General features: G+C 37.7%; 2 pseudogenes across 1 annotated transcript in view; one reads left to right on the forward strand and one right to left on the reverse strand.

Annotated features, from left to right (window-relative positions):
- The window catches only part of LOC108543962 (transmembrane protease serine 11B-like protein), a 24,379-nt pseudogene extending 20,618 nt beyond the window's left edge, over window positions 1-3,761 (forward strand).
- The window catches only part of LOC108543967 (ferritin light chain pseudogene), a 17,953-nt pseudogene extending 12,409 nt beyond the window's left edge, over window positions 1-5,544 (reverse strand). Inside the window, exons 1-2 of the transcript XR_001889712.1 lie at window positions 4,344-5,544; window positions 1,959-2,082 (exon numbers count right to left, since the gene is read on the reverse strand). The product of XR_001889712.1 is annotated as a ferritin light chain pseudogene (transcript). The remainder of the gene's footprint in view (window positions 1-1,958; window positions 2,083-4,343) is intronic.
- Between the last annotated feature and the right edge of the window lie 7,975 nt (window positions 5,545-13,519).

The following is a 13,519-nucleotide window of genomic DNA, read 5'->3' on the forward strand; positions in this document are numbered from 1 at the left end:
AAAAAAAAAAAAAAAAAAAAATTGCAAATTATTTATGGACCCTTCTGCCCTGTTGTACCTATCATCTTAATCCATTGCCCCAAGGTCAGTGGTGTTAGGTTTTAAATTTACTACGATTTTTTTGTTCTATTTCAGAAATCATTAAGGTCAATGCTGCTGAAATTATCAACAACATAAGTTCAGATACTTTTTAATTAAATTTTTGAGGTGATCTAAAGCATAGCAGTCATGATTTGTTACTGTTGGTTAGGAACAGTTATAAGTGTTTCACACATACAGTAATTAATTTAATCTTTGTAACCATCCTACAGATGGGGATGATTATGATTCCATTTTTGAGACGGGGAAACTGAAGCACAAAGAAGTGAAATAATTGCCCAAATTCATCCGTCTTGTAAACGATGAGGCCAGAATTCAAACTCAGGGAGTCTGATTGCAGAGCATGAACTTAACTATAACTTTATCTGCTTTCCACAGCTCACACATTCTCCAAGTGCTGGTGTCTTGAAGACAGTGTGCTGGTATGCAAGCAATCCACTGGCTGCTAATGATTCCTGTACAGATTACACTGTGGCTATAAGCACAAGATATTGTCAGATATAACCATACAAAGCCAACTCAGCTCACACTCTCTGCTTTGTAATCAAATGTTATTCTTAATGAAACAAAATTGACTTTTTCTGACAGGCTGTGTGAGATGCGCAAGGATGTCACCTACATTTGTTAGAGTCAGGGTAGGTTCCACTGCTCAGGAAGGAGAATGGCCATAGCAAGCAAGTCTTAAAATGAATGGGCAACACTACTGTAGGGCATCATTCATCAGTGAAAGATACTTGGTGACTGTGGCTCACTGTTTTAAAGTGTAAATTCATTATGTTGCCCAAGGCGACAGAAACCAAAGGCTTTGGAGGAAGTTCCAGTTTGTACCTGTTATCCCTGTTTAAATATTAGCAGCACTCCCTTTCATTCTCAAAAGTGTCCTGGTTTGGAAGAAAAATTATATGGCAAGCCTATCTAAGACTTTCCTACCTTTTCAGTAAAAATGGGAAGAGTCATTCATTCTTGACAGTGCATTCTTTTTTCACATGATACTTACCTCTCATCACTTTCTAATACAGACATCCTAAACTACTTGTAGTTGCTGAAACACATTCTGTTTCATATGTACCTTCCTCTCCGCACAAGACTGCCCCCATCTGCTCGTCTTTTAGGCAAATACGACTTAGTCCCATAGTCTTATCCAAAATACTATTTTCCCTAAGAAATCTTCCATTCCTTTAAGAATACAGATTTAAGTCTCACTATTTTGTAGTCCCACTAATTATATACACCACTATTTAACCTATTATAACTGCTAGTGTTTGCACCTACCTTTCACTAGATTTAAACTTTTTGATGGCATGGCCACTTATTTTTATTCTATTCCCCATTGACTTACATAGTGTATGGTGTACGAACTCAAGATTTTTAAAAATGAGTCAAAAATCAGATTATAAATTGCTAATGGACTATAGATCAAGGAAGTATTCATGCCAAGAAGAGTACAGTAGATACAGAATGTATTTCTATTATCTTAAAATAAATACAAAATATATGATTTTTATTTCTTTAGGACAAAAAATCCAAAAAACTATACTGTCAGCTTTGGCATGAAAGTAACTCTACCCTATATGCAACATGATGCTCAACAAATTATTATTCATGAAGACTACATCCAGGATGAATATCATGATGATATTGCACTTATACTGCTCACTAAAAAGGTTTTATTTAAGAATGATGTACATCGAGTTTTTCTTCCTGAACACAGATTTTTCCACCTGGTGAAGGAGTTGTTGTTACAGGATGGGGAAGACTTTCCTTTAATGGTAAGATCAGGGCAAATGTAACATACCATGTAAGGTACAAAAGCAACAGGAAAATAGTAATCTAGGTGTAGAGTTAAAGGCATCATTTACCTCCAGATGTTGAGTACTCTCAGACAATCTCTTAGGGAATGGTGCATATGGAGTTATGGCTTTGCAAACTGCCTGGGTTTCAAACATTCCAAGGAAACCAATTTGGTTGTAGAACCTCCCTAACCTGGAAAAGTCAATTGAGAAAGCTCTGGTCCAAAGATGTAGAAAGAGAGATAAAGAGAGACAGGCAACATTAGAAAGATATTTCAAATTATAATTTGAACATTTCTTTTTTATCAGTTTGAGTGAGGAAAGTGAGTGGGCTTTTTCATTCTAGAAGTATGCGACAGTCAAATATGGGTCTTATGTACAGAGGATAAAGCAAGGTCATCCAGTTCTTTCAGCTTGTTTGCCGATATTTAATTCCTTTAGGTAAATATCCAGTGTTCCTTCAGAAAGCATCTGTGAAGATTATTGATACAAACACTTGTAATGCTAAAGAAGCCTATCACGGTACGGTGCAGGATACAATGCTATGTGCTGGGTGCATGGAAGGAAATACTGATGCCTGCCAGGTAATTCTGGCCATTATTTACATTGACCAGTAGTATATAAATAACTGCTCTTACTTTATGAAAATCATCAATATGGAGACAATTCTATACTTCAATTAATTTGCACTTTTCCAGTCCTGTCAAAGTTCCTCTCAGCTTTGGCACTAAAGTAATTCTTCCTTACATGCAACGTATGTTTTTAAGTGTTTAGCAAACATTCCATGCTGGACTTATTCTGAGTCAAACACTGTTTTAAGTCCTCTACAAATGTTGATTCATTTAATCATCATTACACTCTTATGATGTAGATAATACCAGTATTCTCATTTTATGATGAGGAAATAGAGGCAGGTAAATTTTAGTAATTTGCACATCATAGGTGACATACAAACCTAGGCTGTCTAGCACCACAGTCCAGATTCTTAGCTACATTTCAATAAATAATCAGTCTCAGAATTTTTTCAATTACTTTCAGCCCATTCTGAAATTCCTCTCACTTTCTTACCCCCTCATGGTTAGAGTTCTGGTATTTTTTCTCAGATATGAAGTCCTGTATTCCAAGTATATTCGTATGTCTCCCAAAGCTGTGTCATGGAATTAAAGCTTGTAACTTATTAAATCATACCTTTGGTGACGTGGCTCATGCCTGAAATCCCAGCACTTTGGGAAGCCAAGGCAGGAGGACTGTTTGATATCAAGAGTTCAAGACCAGCCTGGGCATCACAGTGAGACCTCATCTCTACAAAAAATAAAAAAAAATAGCTAGCTCAGTGTGGTGGCATGCCCGTATTCCTAGCTATTCAGAAAGCTAGGTGGGAGGATTGCTTGAGCCCAGGAGTTCCAGGCTGCAGTGAGCTGTGATCATGCCACCGCACTCCAGGCTGGGAGACAGAGTGAGATCCTATCTCTAAAATATAAATAAATTTAAAAAATAAATCACACTTTTCAGTTTCAGGTAAACTCCAGAGTCCTAGGCAAGGTATTCTGGTCAGTCACAGTTGAAGTTAATGGTGACACAGGGATTTACACTGTGGGTAAAATGCTAATGACTTATAAACTTTATCTGGGGTTATCATTTAGTGTAAATAAAGTATCCGAAAGGAAATTCTCACAATGATATTTGAACAAATTCTCTTTGTTTTATTCAGGGTGACTCTGGAGGACCACTAGTTCATCCTAATTCTCAAAATATTACCTTGTTGGAGTAGTGAGCTGGCGAAGGAATGAATGTGGTGCAATCAATAGTCTAGGGGTCTACACACAAGTGACCACCTACCGCAACTGGATTGCCTCTAAGACTGGTGTCTAACAGAAAATCATCTCCTAGCAACTATTGTAGGTTGTTTTTGCCTGTTACTCCTAAGCCTTACTTAACATGCATTTTAAATTAGTGTGTACAATGGCTGTTTTGAAAGAACTGCCATCCCAAGGGAACATTTGTGGACTTCTAAGTCAACTCAATAAAACAAGACATCTCAGGTTTGGTCCAGAAAAACCTAAGCAAAGACAGTGTTCACATCAAAAACAGACTATTATAATATGAATTATTTTTCTGTTTCATTAACTCACATCATGGCTATCTCATCATAGCATAAACTCTTGGTTTTTGTCATTCAGACTTTCTAGAATTGTGAAAATGTGTCCTTGTCCATGGCAAATCAATCACTGTAACCGGAATCAATAATTTACTCAGACTGGGTTGGAATATGCTATATCTGCCTTCATGTCATAGTTTTTGTGGAAGGTGTGTGGTTGTGATCTAAATCTAGTCTGAATGTAGGCACTGAGTTATACTCTTTTATTTGTATGAGGTCTTGATCAATTCTTGCAATCATTGTGAAAGAATTTCACCATCAGCAAAACCAGGCAAAACAGCACATTTTAGACTTACAGAGACCAGGCAAGTAGTAGTTCTTCACTGTTGTTACAAGTTTCTGTGGAAATTCTTTATTTGTAACATATTTTGAAAAGTCTGTATGCACCCTGAAAATGTATGATGTATTTTAATTAAAACAAATTTAAAAGCAAACTGTTCAATGACGGTTTTCTTTTGTTTTTTGTTTGCTTTCTTGAGAATTCGTGGGTGGGTTTTCCTTTCTCTTTTAACTTCTTTTCCATAAAAGAAGGGTTGCCTGTACTTGGACCATGGCTTGTGGGAGGGCATGGGGTGGTTAAAAAGTATCCTGAGGGCAGGCCTGGTGGCTCATGTTGTAATCCCAGCACTTTGGGAGGCCGAGGCAGGCAGATCACTTGAGGTCTGGAGTTTGGGACCAACCTGGCCAACATGGTGAAACCCCGTCTAATTAGCCGGGGTGGTGGCTCGTGCCAGTAATCTCAGCTACTGGGGAGGCTGAGGCAGGAGAATCACTTGAACCGGGGAGGCGGAGGATGTAGTGAGGGAAGATCACCACTACACTCCAGGTAGGGAGACTCTTTCAAACAAAACAAAACAAAACAAAACAAAACCAGTATCTTGAGGTTGAAGGGAGCAGCTCCGGTGGACGCTGCCCCAGGTCTGACAGAGGAATGGGGCCGGCGGGCCTCTTGAAGGCCTCTGGGGGCCACAGGCTCCTTGTTGAGCCAGAGGAAGAGGCCTGGCCAGTGCGGGTTGGGCCCCTCCAGCGCACTGAGTCTGGTCAGGTGGTTCCCCATCTTCCAGATGAGTTTCCGTTCGCTTCCTAGGAAGTCGTTCTCCAGGAAGCCACAGAGGTGAGGGTCTGCATGCTTTGCGCCCAGGGTGTGCAGATCCAGCAGGGCCTGGTTCAGGCTCATCTCCAGGGCCAACGCGGCTTGCAGGGCGCCCAAGCTGCTATCCTGTTCATCCCAGGACGGCTTCTGGGTGGCATCGCAGAGGGCTCCGCGGTGGTTTTGCGTCTTCCACAGACTCTGGGCGTCCTGTCGCTTCTTCTGGGCCAGCTCTCGGAAGAAGTGGCCCATGCCCTCCAGAGCCACGTCATCGCGGTGGAAATGGAGGAAGAGAGAGAGGTAGGTAAGGGACTCCCGCAGCTGCGGGTTGTCCAGGCTGCTGTTGGCGGCCTCCACTTCGGCACAGTAATTCTGGCTGATGTGGGAACTCATGGTTCTTTGGAAGGAGCTAAACAAACAGGCACACAAAAGAAAGGCTGAATCGGTCTTGGGCTGGGGGATGATGGGAAGGCCAAGAAGATGGTTCTGGAAGCTGCAGAGGGGGAGGCGGTCTGGGGAGGAAGTTAAGGAGGGGTCAGAGGCTGGAGGCGGGAAAGAAGGGAGTTCAAAAAGGAGGTAAGCACGGTATGTCTGCAGGTGGGTTTTTTGTGTGACACAAATGTTAATTTCTGGCCGTAGTCCCAGTCCCACAGTCCCTAGAAGCTTGCCAAGAGCCCTGTTTTGTGAACCACACAATCTCCACGCATTAAGTAACTACAGTCTGTAATACTCACTTTTAAAAAATTAAAATTTTTATTGGTATTTACTGAAAATTTGATTTAGTGTCTTTATAAGTCCTTATACAATATTTAAATTTTACTTGAGCGTCCATGACCTAGATTAGATATATGAGAAAATCTTTTACTAAATGAGTTTTCTTCTTCCAGAAAGTGTGGATTTTATACTATCTACTGATAACCATTTTGCATTTGCCAAATATCTCAAATAAGTGTATATGTAATAATAGTTGTCCTAAAATTTTATTAAATCACTTTTAAATGGCATTTTTAGTTCCTTTATATTATGCATAAACTCAGTTTCTTAAAACATTGAAATACCAAAGACCTTTTAAAGTAGTCTCAGCATATTAAATTTCAGTTATTAATGATATTGATATTTAATCCCCTTGGTGGTAATTAACATTACACATTGTATTCATTATCATCATCATAAATGAAACACTAATGCTTAACGTTTACTGAATTCTTACTATGTAAGAATTCAGGCAGAATTCTAATGACTTTGTATGTATTATCCCAATTGATCCTTCTGTCTATTCCATGAGGAGTACTATTATTATTTTAACTTTATAGATGAATAAACAGATACCAAGAGGTTAACAACCTTGTCCAAAAATGCAGAACAACACCCACTTTACACAATCCTGCCTCTTAGTCATAGAAGTCCAGGATAAGGAAGTGATTTTTTTTTTTTTTTTTTTTTTTTTTTTTTTTTTTTGAGACAGTCTGGCTCTGTCACCCAGCCTGGAGTGCAGTGGGGCTATCTCGGCTCACTGCAAGCTCCACCTCCTGGGTTCACGCCATTCTCCAGCCTCAGCCTCCCGAATAGCTGGGGCTACAGGCGTCCGCCACCAGGCCCGGCTAATTTTTTGTATTTTTTTTTAGTAGAGACGGGGTTTCACCGTGTTAGCCAGGATGGTCTTGATCTCCTGACCTCGTGATCCACCCGTCTCGGCCTCCCAAAGTACTGGGATTACAGGCGTGAGCCACCGTGCCCAAAGCTGTTGACAATTCACATTTTTGTGGGAGTTTTTGTTTGTTGGTGTTACGTGTTTGTGTGTTTGCTTGCTTACTTTTCCTGGAAAGGGTGAAAACTCCTTACAGCTTTGTGTAATACCTAACACAGTAAGAAGTCCACGCTGGGAAATGAAATCAGCATTACTTTCACAAAAGCATTTATATTTATAGGGTATTGTATATTTCTCGTTTGAGCCTATATAAAAATGCCCTCTGAATCATGGTCTGGCAAATTTGGCTCTCATTCAGGTGGAGCCTGGATGCCGACTCATCTAGATGGGGTAGAGGAGATTAAAGGATCTAGTCTTGGGGTGGGGGTAGGAGTAGAGATTATGGAAAGTGATACTAGTGACTGCTAAGATTCTAATTAATCTTGTAATTTTATATTTTTAAGGCTTCATGTCCAACTTGAATACAAGTGTAGTTGTTCTATGTGAATCCATGCCAGAACTCTATCTGGGAGTTGGAATCTTTTTTTGCTCCCATCTGCCTCTGAGAGCCAGAGTTTATTAATGTGGAATAGCAATCTCCATTTTTTTGTTAAAAAATCATTTTTTTACAAATAAATATTTGTATACCTTAAAGTGAAAATAGCTCGATGGTACATAATTGATAAATTTTTAAGCTACAACTTAAACTGAATTCTGTATGTTACTGAATTAAAGTTTGTTAATGACAAAACTTTGCAATGAGAAGTAGCAGTGTAGATGCAGCTATCTTATGTATTAAAAATTTTATGAATTATTTATTAAAGTTAAATACTGCCAATTAGTATTATGTCTACCATACACTATTCAAAACAAATGGATAATTCCTTGGATATTTTAAAATAATTTTAAACATGCCACAAACAAAATGTTATAAATTGAAGTGTGCCCTACTGAATTATATAAACTTGTAAATAATGTTTTTTGTTGTTGTTGTTAAAAAAGAATTACTACCACGTTGATTGTTTTCTTCATAAACTAAATTAAGAAAAGTAGAGATAGGGTCTCACTATGTTGCCCAGGCTGGTCTTGAACTCTTGGCCTCAAGTGATACTCCTGCTTTGGCTTCCCCGAGTGCCAGGGTTACAGGCAGGAGCCACAGTGCCGTGCCAATAAAACATAATTTTTAACTATGTTTCCTGATAGTTTTGATGTTATCATAAGAGTAGTTCAAAATTTGACACAGCTAGTTTTGATTAGAAATATTTATCTTAAATATTTTATACAAATTAAATGGGTGTAACAAAATTCATGCAGTTCATTCATGGTACAAAAGAGGTTTCAATGAAAGTGTTTTAAAAGAGTATGACAATGTAGATGCTTTATTACACATATTAAATTTCTATACTTTAAAATCCTGAGATTAAGAAAAGAAAAATAATGATTATTTTAAAAGATTATTCTAGGTATTTATTTAATTTGTATCAGAAGAGATGAAACCTCAGAGAGCTCAGTGCTTTCCAAGTCCAAAAACTTAATGTCCAGTCAATAACCATAATTTTTTTAAGTTCTGGGAAGGATGCTTCTTTTAGAGCACCGCAGAGTGATAAGCTGGATTATCACTGGTTTGGTGATTTTTTGTTATGTAGCTGGCCTAAACTGTTTTATATTTGCTCCTCATCTCTCCATTATTCTTAAATATTAATTAGGCCTTTTACAGTGTCTGTGGGGTGATACGGTTTCTGTAACTCTGATTTTTCTATAAAACCAGCATCTAGATCAATTTCCCTTTCTACCGAACCCATTTTGGAGTTTGGTCTTTTCAGTTTTCAGCTGCTCATGTTTCTTCCTTCATTCATTTCTTTCTTCATTCATTCTCAGCCACAAGACATTCTACATGCCTCTTTGGATCTGATAAACTGCTGAATTTGTTTTTTGCTTTTTATTATTTTGTAACATCCTTGGAAGCATTGCTTCAATGTAGAGTTTTTGGCTCTCTCATTTTCTCAAAGAGTGCTGAGTCCTGTCAGAAACAAAAACAAAACCAACAAAAATGTAAAATCCGAATGTGTGGCATGTGTTCCTCTTAGGAAAGGCTACTCTTCTGGGAAAGAAGGGGACTTGAGCCCTCAATGTCCTCTGAAGAGAGTGTGTATGAAGGCTGAAGGTGGGTCCTTCCATTCTTACCCATATTCTGCTGGGTTTTAATTTCATTTTATTTTCCTTTCTTTCCTTTCTCCAACACTCCTATATGGGTAATAGCTATTTCATGAGGCTGCATACTTACTGTTATAAACGAGCCTGCTCAGATTGTTAGCCTCCCTGTTTCAAAAGGATACTTGACTTTTGTAGTCATAGAAGCCTCTTAGCATTTTCCTACAACTAAAAATCTGTATATTAGTTTCTATTCTATTGATGGAACAGGTTGATAGGACCATCCCATCACTCTTAATAGTTTCTGGGGTGGGTAGCAGCCTCGAAGCAAAGGACAGCAGTGCTGTAGCATAGAAAGGGAGAATGTAGGGATGTTCAGCCAAGCTTTTATGAGGAACCCTCTCCTGCACCTGGAAATCTGGTATAGTAAGAACTTTGGTACTTTCTCTGGAGGTAATATTTTTTGATTTTGTTCTTGTTGATTGAACCATTTCAACACACTTTTTATGTGTTGTTATATTGAAATCCATTAGGATATCTTGCATTTTGAATGGATCTTTTATTTGTGCATGATTTTGTGACGTAATTTGTACGTCTTTTTGAAAATGTTGGTTAACTGAGTGATATGGTTTGGCTCTGTGTCCCCACTCAAATCTCATCTTGAATCGTAATTGCCACATGTCAGAGGAGGGGCTTGGTGGGAAACGATTGGATCATGGAGGCTGTTTCCCCCATGCTGTTCTTGTGATAGTGAGTGAGTTCTCATGAGAACTGATGGTTTAAAAGTGTGTGGCTTCCTTTACCGTCTCTCTCCTGACACCATGTAAGATGTGTCTGGCTTCCCCTTCGCCTTCCACCATGAATGTTGTTTCCTGAGGCTTCCCCAACCATGTGGAACTGTGAGTCAATTAAATCCCTTTTCTTTATAAATCACCAGGTCTCAGGTATGTCTTCATAGCAGTGTGAGAGCAGACTACTACACTGAGTTAAGTAAATATTCTAAATGTTGACACCTTTCATTGTACTATATCACAAAGTCATGTTCATTAATATCACTAAACGTATTATAAACATCTTTTCAGTATTATGGGGATGTCAGGTTCACAGTAGCACAAATACATTTACTGAAATTCTGATTTTCTTAATAAATCTCATATTTCATAATTAGCAACAAATAGTCACTTTCCTTATAAGAGGCTTACTTTATCAAGAAAATATCTGCCACATGCAGATTCTAAATATATTAAATAAATACTGATTCTGATTCTAATAGATTTTCAGTCTAATAGGTTTTCTGATTCTAATAGGTTTTAGCAAATAAAATGTTGTTCCATGACAAAAATGATGCGTTCAGCTTGCAAATCATAAAATTACTTCAGTGCTTTTACTCAAGATTGCCATTCAATTCAATTATGCAGCAACCATGCTTATGTCTACTTCTCATTTTGTCATTCATAATATAGCCAAGACATGTATGCACTCAATTTCAAAATGTAATACAATTTGTAATCTTTAATGTTTCATCCAGGGCATTCTTAAATAAAGTTGGATTTTTTTACTGCTAATGCATGGCAGTGAAAAATACAATGATACAGTGACTCCTGGTACAGTTTGGTGCTTTTACCTTGATTTGCTAAAAGTCCCAGTTTTTTGTCACTAATCTATTTCACGGTTAGTTTGATTTTACAGACTTCCTGAAAAAGTCTCAGAGACCCTTAGGGGCCTGCAGAAAACACTTTGAAAACTGCTGATCTATTCTAATTGTTTTAATAAGTATTCTAAAGAAAATTTTATATAACCAATATCTACAAAATAATTTCATCAATCCATAAATATCCAAGAACTGTTCATTTATATACTTATGGTGCTACAGAAGCAGGTGGGACAGACAACTAACCCAGAATGAGCGAAGGGGGCAATCAAAGGTTTATCAAGTTAATGCCCCTGAGATGAGCCCCATAGGATGCATAAGAGGAAGCCCAAGAAAAACTTCTTGGTGAAGGGGTGGAGGTGCTTGGGAAGGGCACCCAAAGTAGAGAAAACAACATTGTCAAACACTGTGACTGAATATACTATCATGTATTAGTCAGGATAGGCTAGATGTTATTGTGGTTCCACATACTTAAATCTCCATAGCTTAGCACGCCAACATTTACTTCTCACTCACAGGCTATTGACAGTAGGATGACTCTCCCAGACTGCCAGATTAGCAAACCAGGCTGCTTTCATCTTGTGGCTATGCCGTGTGAACCTTGCCTTCACAATCCTAATCACAGAGCAAGAGAGTGCTGCTAATAGACCCAGTAACAGAATGAAAATATATCCACTAATGCTCCTAGATCATTTGTCAAAACGTATTAAATGGCCTCTTTTAACTTTAAGGGGACTGAGAAACGTGAGACAGGACATATATATTTGGAGACACAGAAGTTTCTCTGGTCTAAACTAATTTGTTGAAAAAGACTACTGGCACTAATTTCTACTGTAGCAAAGAACAAATAGTTTTCACAGAGTAAATAGTAGAGGGCTCTGGGAATAAACTAGAATGATGACTAGTAGGCAGCAGTGCAGTTGCAGATCAAAGAGGAGTAGAAGTAGAGCCTGGAAGGTTCTGACAAGCAAGAGTCTTTCCGGTGTAATGATCAAAAGCTTTGTGCTAGTATTGGGGAGCTTTTATCTTTAATTGGGTAGAAAAGGGAAAAGCAAAGAAGTACAATGTTGGGATGAGAATTCTTTAAAATTGCACAGACTTATAAGTCATAACACAAAGAAAAAAGTTACATAAAACTATTCTCTAGTTTGTCTCTGCTATATAAAACACGAGTAGAAAAAAAGACTAGAAAAAAATACAGGAGACCAGAGTGTTTTTTTTGTTTGTTTGTTTAACAGAGTTTATTCTAGTGATTTTATGAATGATTTCTAGAGTCTGTCTTATATTTTCCATAATGAGTGTGGTTACTTTATAACCAAAAGAAAAAAAAAAATCATTAACCTTTGTTTAAATAAATTTCAATTTAAATGGTATATTTTCAATAAATCATTAGTCATTAAATATTGATGAGATATTTATGAATATGGTGAGTATATTGTCCCAGCCTAAATTGGGACATCTGGCTTGATAGAAATGAATTGAAAATTTTGCATCGAACAGTCTTGGAAAATCCTATGGTTGCATAGTCACAAATAACTGAAATTCTATAATTATGTTTCTTTAAGCTCAAATGGGACATAACTGCATATGATAGATTTATCATTTATTTTTCTTTCCATAAATGTGTTAATGAAATTTATGTTAAGCTAGTTTTTATAAACGGAATTGCATTTTAGATTACCAGAATAACTTGGTATTTAAATACATCCACTATTTTGAGTTTTTTTAATGTAAAATAGATATGCACATATATGTTTGATTAAAGGATTAAAAAGCCTTTAATTACTGTCTCTGACATCTGAACTTCTTTTTTTCTTTTGCGCAAGAACACACCGATGTTCTATCACTTTTCCCAGCAGAGGGCACTACAACCCAAGTATCGGGCTTCACATAGTTCCCGTAAATGTCAAACTTAACATTGTTAACTTGAGAACGCTCATAAATGAGCAAAGTACAATCCCAGCAGCAGGCAGAAGAATAGACAAAGTGAAAACTTACACCCCACAATCCCTATTTCTGGCAAATAAAATATAAGCCGTGATTCCATTAAAAAGAAAACTTGTTCTTGCATAGGGCAGTAAGAATTTTCATGATAAATAAAGATGTATTTAAGTAATACTTTCTGCTCTAAAAGCCACATAACCTAGTGGAAAGTACCAGTATACAGCAAATACAAATGGAGGATAACTATAATAACTGCCAGGTTTAGAACACTACACTCTGTTTTATACTTCCAGCTACCTACTTCACCACTCCAAATAATGCAAGACCCCCAAAAGTTAATATGTCCACCCCATTTTATCATTTGACTTACATATGTGTTCCTCTTTATATGTTCACTCATTTATTTAATGGCATTACTGTTCTTGAAAATTTATTATCACCTCTAATCTCTCCTTTACTATCATCTTTCCCCAAGTCCTAACTCCTGATGGTTTCCTAACTAGTCTTGCAAGTCTTTGGTGATTTACTAATAGGTGAATCATAACTTTTATCTTTGTTTTTTGTTTTGTTTTGTTTTGAGGCAGAGTCTCGCTCTGTTGCACAGGCTGGAATGCAATGGTGTGATCTCGGCTCACTGCAACCTCTGCCTCCTGGATTCAGGCGATTTTCTTGCCTCAGCCTCCCAAGTAGCTGGGACTACAGGCACGCGCCACCACGCCCCGCTAAGAAGCATAACTTTCAAAATTTGATTTTCTAGTCCTTCATAATCTAAATGATATCTAAATTCCCAGTCCTGCCTATGGGTTCCTCCCTTTAGCAACACAACATGCCAATTAAAACTCTAATTTCCTTCAGAACCCAGTTCAAATTCCATGTAAAAAAGACTTGCTGGCAAAAATTATTCTCTCCTCTTCCGTTCTCTGATTTCATATCATTTGTATTTTTGTTA

The sequence above is a fragment of the Rhinopithecus bieti genome, unplaced genomic scaffold, assembly GCF_001698545.2.
Source record: "Rhinopithecus bieti isolate Rb0 unplaced genomic scaffold, ASM169854v2 scaffold_25807, whole genome shotgun sequence".
In the NCBI taxonomy this organism is placed as follows: Eukaryota; Metazoa; Chordata; class Mammalia; order Primates; family Cercopithecidae; genus Rhinopithecus; species Rhinopithecus bieti.